The 7,773-nt window shown below is 39.3% G+C and overlaps 1 non-coding gene across 1 annotated transcript; it reads right to left on the minus strand.

Moving 5' to 3' along the window:
• Nucleotides 1-7,462: 7,462 nt before the first annotated feature.
• On the minus strand, nt 7,463-7,570 carry LOC130977596 (small nucleolar RNA R71). The gene has a single exon (XR_009085282.1). It is a non-coding gene; the product is annotated as a small nucleolar RNA R71 (small nucleolar RNA).
• Nucleotides 7,571-7,773: the final 203 nt, after the last annotated feature.

Raw genomic sequence — 7,773 nt, forward strand, 5'->3', positions numbered from 1 at the left:
GGTTTCAACATGGCTCTGAGTATCTGTGAGGCTCCATGAGAGCCCACTGTCAAACTATTGACATTAAAGAAGCGCTTGTTGGGAGGCAACCCAATGTTATATTTATCTATTCTCCTTTGTTATTTTATGTTTTCTATAGGTTGATGATCATGGAAAGTCACAAAATTAATTGAAAAAGCAAAAATAGAATGAAAAACAGAAAGAAAAATAGCACACCCTGGAGGAAAAGCTTGCTGGCGTTTAAACGCCAGTAAGGGCAGCAAATGGGCATTTAACGCCCAGTCTGGCACTATTCTGGGCGTTTAACGCCAGAAAGGGGCAACAGACTGGCGTTTAACGCCAGGAATGGGCACCAAGCTGGCGTTAAACGCCAGAAATGGGCACCAGCCCGGCGTTTGCCAGGATTGGCAGAAGGAGCATTTTTGCTCGCCACTTGGTGCAGGGATGAATTATCCTTGACACCTCAGGATCTGTGGACCCCACAGGATCCCCACCTATCCCACCACTCTCTCTCTTCTTTCTTCTTTTGCTCGAGGACGAGCAAACCTTCTAAGTTTGGTGTGGTAAAAGCGTTGCTTTTTGTTTCTCCATAACCATTTATGGCACCTAAGGCTGGAGAAACCTCTAGAAAGAGGAAGGCAAAGCTTCCACCTCCGAGCCATGGGAGATGGAGAGATTCATCTCAAGGGATGCACTTTCCTCCACAAAACTATTGGGAGCAAATCAACACCTCCCTAGGAGAATTGAGTTCCAACATGGGACAACTAAGGGTGGAGCACCAAGAACATTCCATCCTCCTCCATGAAATTAAAGAAGATCATAGAATCATGAGAGAGGAGCAACAAAGGCAAGGAAGAGACATTGAGGAGCTCAAGCACTCCATGAGATCTTCAAGAGGAAGAACAAGCCGCCATCACTAAGGTGGACCCGTTCTTTAATCTCCTTGTTCTTTATTTTCTATTTTTCGAATTTTTATGCTTATGTTTATCTATGTTTGTGTCTTATTACAAGATTATTAGTATCTTAGTGTCTATGCCTTAAAGCTATGAATGTCCTATGAATCCATCACCTTTCTTAAATGAAAAATATTTTTATTACAAAAGAACAAGAAGTACAGGATTTCGAATTTATCTCTGAAACTAGTTGAATTAGTTTGATGTGGTGACAATACTTTTTGTTTTCTGAATGAATGCTTGAACAGTGCATATGTCTTTTGAATTTGTTGTTTAAAGAATGTTAAATTTGTTGGCTCTTGAAAGAATGATGGAAAAGGAGAAATGTTATTGAGGATCTAAAAAATCATGAAATTAATTCTTGAAGCAAGAAAAAGCAAAAAAAATGAAAATAAAAAAAAAAGAAAAAAAAAGATGAAGAAAAAGCAAGCAGAAAAAGCCAATAGCCCTTTAAACCAAAAGGCAATGGTAGAAATAAAAAGTGATCCAAGGAAAAAAGAGTGTGCTTAAGAACCCTGGACACCTCTAATTGGGGACTCTAGCAAAGCTGAGTCATAATCTAAAAAGGTTCACCCAGTTATGTGTCTGTGGCATGTATGTATCCGGTGGTAATACTGGAAGACAGAGTGCTTTGGGCCACAGCCAAGACTCATAAAGTAGCTATGTTCAAGAATCATCATACTTAACTAGGAGAATCAATAACACTATCTGAATTCTGAGTTCCTATAGATGCCAATCATTCTAAACTTCAAAGGATAAAGTGAGATGCCAAAACTGTTCAGAAGCAAAAAGCTACTAGTCCCGCTCATCTAATTGGAGCTAAGTTTCATTGATATTTTGAAGTCTATAGTATGTTCTCTTCTTTTTATCCTATTTGATTTTCAGTTGCTTGGGGACAAGCAACAATTTAAGTTTGGTGTTGTGATGAGCGGATAATTTATACGCTTTTTGGCACTATTTTTAGTATGTTTTTAGTACAGTTTAGTTAGTTTTTAGTATGTTTTTATTAGTTTTTATTTAAAATTCACTTTTCTGGGCTTTACTATGAGTTTGTGTGTTTTTCTGTGATTTCAGGTATTTTCTGGCTGAAATTGAGGGACCTGAGCAAAAATCTGATTCAGAGGCTGAAAAAGACTGCAGATGCTGTTGGATTCTGACCTCCCTGCACTCGAAGTGGATTTTCTGGAGCTGCAGAAGCCCAATTGACGCGCTCTCAATTGCGTTGGAAAGTAGACATCCTGGGCTTTCCAGCAATGTATAATAGTTTATACTTTGTCCGAGATTTGATGGCCCAAACCGGCATTGCATTTCAGCTTCAGAATTCCTGGCGTTTGACGCCGGAACTGGCACAAAAATTGGAGTTAAACACCCAAATTGGCATAAAAGCTGGCGTTTAACTCCAGAAAAAATCTCTACACATGAAAGCTTCAATGCTCAGCCCAAGCACACACCAAGTGGACCCCAGAAGTGGATTTTTACGTTATTTACTCATTTCTGTACACCCTAGGTTACTAGTTCACTATTAATAGGATCTTTTGACATTGTATCTTGACCTCATGACACTTTACATGTTTCTTATTGTATCTTCTATGGCATGAGTCTCTAAACCCCATGGTTGGGGGTGAGGAGCTCTGCTGTGTCTTGATGGATTAATGCAATTACTACTGTTTTTCATTCAATCATGCTTGCTTCCATTCTAAGATATCACTTGTTCCTAAACCTGATGAATGTGATGATCCGTGACACTCATCATCATTCTCAACTATGAACGTGTGCCTGACAACCACCTCCGTTCTACCTTAGATTGAGTAGATATCTCTTGGATTCCTTAATCAGAATCTTCGTGGTATAAGCTAAAATTGATGGCGGCATTCAAGAGAATCCGAAAGGTCTAAACCTTGTCTGTGGTATTCTGAGTAGGATTCAAGGATTGAATGATTGTGACGAGCTTCAAACTCCTGAGGGCCGGGCGTTAGTGACAGACGCAAAAGAATCACTGGATTCTATTCCAACCCAATTGAGAACCGACATATGATTAGCCGTGCTGTGATAGAGCGCGTTGAACATTTTCACTGAGAGGATGGGAGGTAGCCATTGACAACGGTGAAACCCTACATACAGCTTGCCATGGAAGGAGCCTAGCGTGCTTGAAGAAGAAGACAGTAGGAAAGCAGAGGTTCAAAACCTCAACCTGTTCCCCATTACTGCAAAACAAGTACTTATTTCATGTTCTTTTGCTTTTTACAATCAACCTTGATAATTATTGATATCCTGACTAAGAGTTACAAGATAACCATAGCTTGCTTCAAGCCGACAATCTCCGTGGGATCGACCCTTACTCACGTAAGGTATTACTTGGACGACCCAGTGCACTTGCTGGTTAGTTGTGCGGGATTGCAAAAGTGTGATTGCAATTTCGTGCACCAGCGTTCAACTCCAAAAACAGCCCAGGCACGTGAGAAGCTTAAGTCTCAGCCCCAGCACACACCAAGTGGGCCCCAGAAGTGGATTTCTGCACTATCCATCTTAGTTTACTCATTCTCTATAAACCTAGGTTACTAGTTTAGTATTTAAACAACTTTTAGAGACTTATTTTGTATCTTGATGAGCGGATAATTTGTACGCTTTTTGGCATTGTTTTTAGTATGTTTTTAGTAGTTTTAGTTGAGTTCTTAGTATATTTTTATTAGTTTTTAGTTAAAATTCACTTTTCTGGACTTTACTATGAGTTTGTGTGTTTTTCTGTGATTTCAGGTATTTTCTGGCTGAAATTGAGGGACCTGAGCAAAAATCTGATCCAGAGACTGAAAAGGACTGCAGATGCTGTTGGATTCTGACCTCCCTGCACTCGAAGTGGATTTTCTGGAGCTACAGAAGCCCAATTGGCGCGCTCTCAACGGCGTTGGAAAGTAGACATCCTGGGCTTTCCAGCAATATATGATAGTCCATACTTTGCCCAAGATTTGATGGCCCAAACCGGCGTTCAAAGTCACCTACAGAAATTCCAGCGTTAAACGCCGGAACTGGCACCTAATTGGGAGTTAAATGCCCAAACTGGCATAAAAGCTGGCGTTTAACTCCAAGAGAAGTCTCTACACGAAATGCTTCATTGCTCAGCCCAAGCACACACCAAGTGGGCCCGGAAGTGGATTTTTATGTCATTTACTTATCTCTGTACACTCTAGACTACTAGTTCTCTATATAGGACCTTTACTATTGTATTTGCATCTTTGGATTATTTTCAGATCCTTTGATCATCTTTGGATTATTTTCAGATCCTTTGATCATCTTTGGACATCTAGTTCTTAGATCAGTAGAGAGTCTTTTGATCATGTTTTTTGTGATTGAACTCACTTTGGGAGGCTGGCCATTCGGCCATGCTAGACCTTGTTCTTATGTATTTTCAACGGTGGAGTTTTCTACACACCATAGATTAAGGTGTGGAGCTCTGCTGTACCTCGAGTATTAATGCAATTACTATTGTTCTTCCATTCAATTCCGCTTGTTCTTTGTCCAAGATATCACTTGTTCTTCAACTTGATGAAGGTGATGATTGACACTCATCATCATTCTCACCTATGAACAAGGTGACTGACAACCATTCTTGTTCTACAAGCATCCGAGGCTTAGTGACTATCTCTTGGATTCTTTAAAAGGAATCTTCGTGGTATAGGCAGGACCTGATGGCGGCATTCAAGAGAATCCGGAAGGTCTAAACCTTGTCTGTGGTATTCTGAGTAGAATTCAATGATTGAATGACTGTGACGTGCTTCAAACTTGTAACCTGCTGGGCGTTAGTGACAGACGCAAAAGAGGGATTCTATTCCAGTAGGGGAGGGAACCAACCGGTGATTAGTCGTACTGTGACAGAGTGCGTGAGCATTAGTTTTCACTGAGAGGATGGGAGGTAGCCATTGACAACGGTGAAACCCTACACGAGCTTGCCATGGAAAGGAGTAAGAAGGATTGGATGAAGGCAGTAGGAAAGCAGAGAGACGGAAGGGAAGGCATCTTCATTCGCTTATCTGAAGCTCTCACCAATGATATGCATAAGTATCTCTATCTTTATCTTATTGCTTTATTCGTTTACCACTATACCCATTTGAGTCTGCCTGACTGAGATTCACAAGGTGACCATAGCTTGCTTCAAACCACCAATCTCCGTGGGATCGACCCTTACTCGCGTAAGGTTTATTACTTGGACGAACCAGTGCACTTGCTGGTTAGTTGTGCGAAGTTGTGTTTATGCCATGTGATTGAGCACCAAGTCTTTGGAGCCATTACTAGGGATTGTTTATGTTTTGAAAAGTATTGATCACAATTTCGTGCACCAAGTTTTTGGCGCCGTTGCCGGGGATTGTGTTTGTGTATGGACAACTGACGGTTCATCTTGTTGCTTAGATTAGGCATTTATTTTTTTCGAAATTCTTGAAGATGAATTCTAGAGTTTCATGATGATTTGTTGAAATCTGGCTGGCTGAGAAGCCATGTCTAATCTCATTGGACCGAGGTTTCAACTTATCATCACAAGAGCTTGTTGATTTTTTTTATCAATCTTGCTTTTGGAGCAGTGATCTGCTAAGGCTTGGCTGGCCTTTGGCCATGTCTAGTGTTTTGGACCGAAGCTTTCTTTGAATGCTTGGCTGCCTGTGAAGCCATGTCTAATTCCTGGACCGGAGTCTTAGACTAGCATTGCACTGATTCCTGGAATTCTCATTAAGAATTTTGATGTTTTCACTTAATTTTCGAAAAACACAAAAAAAAAAATTAGAAAATCATAAAAAAACCAAAAAATATTTCTTGCTTAAGTCTAGTGTCTCATTTTAAGTTTGGTGTCAATTGCATGCATTCATGTGTCTTAAGGATCTTCAAGTAATTCTTGATGATTTCTTACTCTGATCTTTGAATTCTTTTGACTTGAGTGTTTATGTGTCTCATATAGTGTCAATAGTATACAAACTGCTAAGTTTGGTGTCTTGCATGAATTGTTATTTGATTCTTGTTGCATTTTGATTATTAAAAATCCAAAAATATTTTTTATTTGTGTCTTTTCAAGTCAATAATACAGAGAATTGAAGATTCAGAACATACTGCAGAGGAATTATACAGAAAAAGCTGGGCATTCAAAAATGCCCAGTGAAGAAGGCAGACTGGCGTTTAAACGCCAGCCAGGGTACCTGGTTGGGCGTTTAACGCCCAAAAAGGGTGCAATTTGGGCGTTAAACGCCAGAATGGATACCATTCTGGGCGTTTAACGCTAGGATGGTGCTAGGGGGAAGATTTTGTTTTCAAATCAATTTTTTTTCAAGTTTTCAAAGTTTTTCAAAATCAAATCTTTTTCAAATCATATCTTTTCAATCAAATGTTTTCAAAATTAATTTCTTTCCTTTTTCAAAGATACTTACTAACAATTAATGATTTGATTGAACATTTTTTGCCTTTTCTGTTGAGGAAGGTTTCATGTTTGAATCATATCTTTTCTTGTTAGGCAAGTCATTAATTTTTAAAATCAAATCTTTTTTTTTATTGTTTTCAATTCATATCTTTTTAAAATTGTTTTCAAACCATATCTTCTCAATCACATCTTTTTTAAAACCAATCATATCTTCTTAACCACATCTTTTTCAAAATAGTTTTCAATCAAATCTTTTTTATTTCTAATTTAAAAATCTTTTTCAAAAATCACTTGATTTCTTTTCCACTTTTGTTTTCGAAAATCAATTAGTGTCTTTCAAAAATGTTTTCAAAATATTTTAATTAATTTTCGAAAAATTACTTCCCTCCTTCTCACATCCTTCTATTTATGGAGTACCACTCCTTCTCAATGCACAATTCGAACCTTATCTAATTAAAGTTCGAATTCTTCTTCTCCTTCTTCTTCCTATTTCTCTTTTCCTCTGACACCTCAAGGAATCTCTATACTGTGACATAGAGGATTCCACATTTTCTTGTTCTCTTCTCTTTCATATGAGCAGGAGCAGAGACAAAGGCATTCTTGTTGAAGCTGACCCTGAACCCGAAAGGACCTTGAAGAGAAAGCTAAGAGAAGCCAAAGCACAACTCTCTTAGAGGACCTGACCGAATTCTTCAAAGAAGAAGAAGACATGGCAGCCGAAAACAACAATAATGCAAACAATGCAAGGAAGGTGCTGGGTGACTTTACTGCACCTACTCCCGACTTCTATGGGAGAAGCATCTCTATCCCTGCCATTGGAGCAAACAACTTTGAGCTTAAGCCTCAATTAGTTTCTCTAATGCAACAGAATTGCAAGTTCCATGGACTTCCAATGGAAGATCCTCATCAGTTTTTAGCTGAATTCTTGCAAATCTGTGACACAGTCAAGACTAATGGGGTTGACCCTGAGGTCTATAGACTGATGCTATTCCCTTTTGCTGTAAGAGACAGAGCTAGAATATGGTTGGACTCTCAACCTAAAGAAAGCCTGGACTCTTGGGAAAAGCTAGTCAATGCCTTCTTGGCAAAGTTCTTTCCACCTCAAAGATGGAGCAAGCTTAGAGTGGAAGTCCAAACCTTCAGACAGAAGGATGGAGAATCCCTCTATGAAGCTTGGGAAAGATACAAACAGTTGATCAGAAGATGTCCTTCTGACATGCTTTCTGAATGGAGCATCATAGGTATTTTCTATGATGGTCTCTCTGAACTATCCAAGATGTCTTTGGATAGCTCTGCTGGAGGATCTCTTCATCTGAAGAAGACGCCTACAGAGGCTCAAGAGCTCATTGAAATGGTTGCAAATAACCAATTCATGTACACTTCTGAAAGGAATCCTGTGAACAATGGGACAAGTCAGAAGAAAGG

Source organism: Arachis stenosperma, chromosome 4 (genome assembly GCF_014773155.1).
Source record: "Arachis stenosperma cultivar V10309 chromosome 4, arast.V10309.gnm1.PFL2, whole genome shotgun sequence".
NCBI lineage: Eukaryota > Viridiplantae > Streptophyta > Magnoliopsida > Fabales > Fabaceae > Arachis > Arachis stenosperma.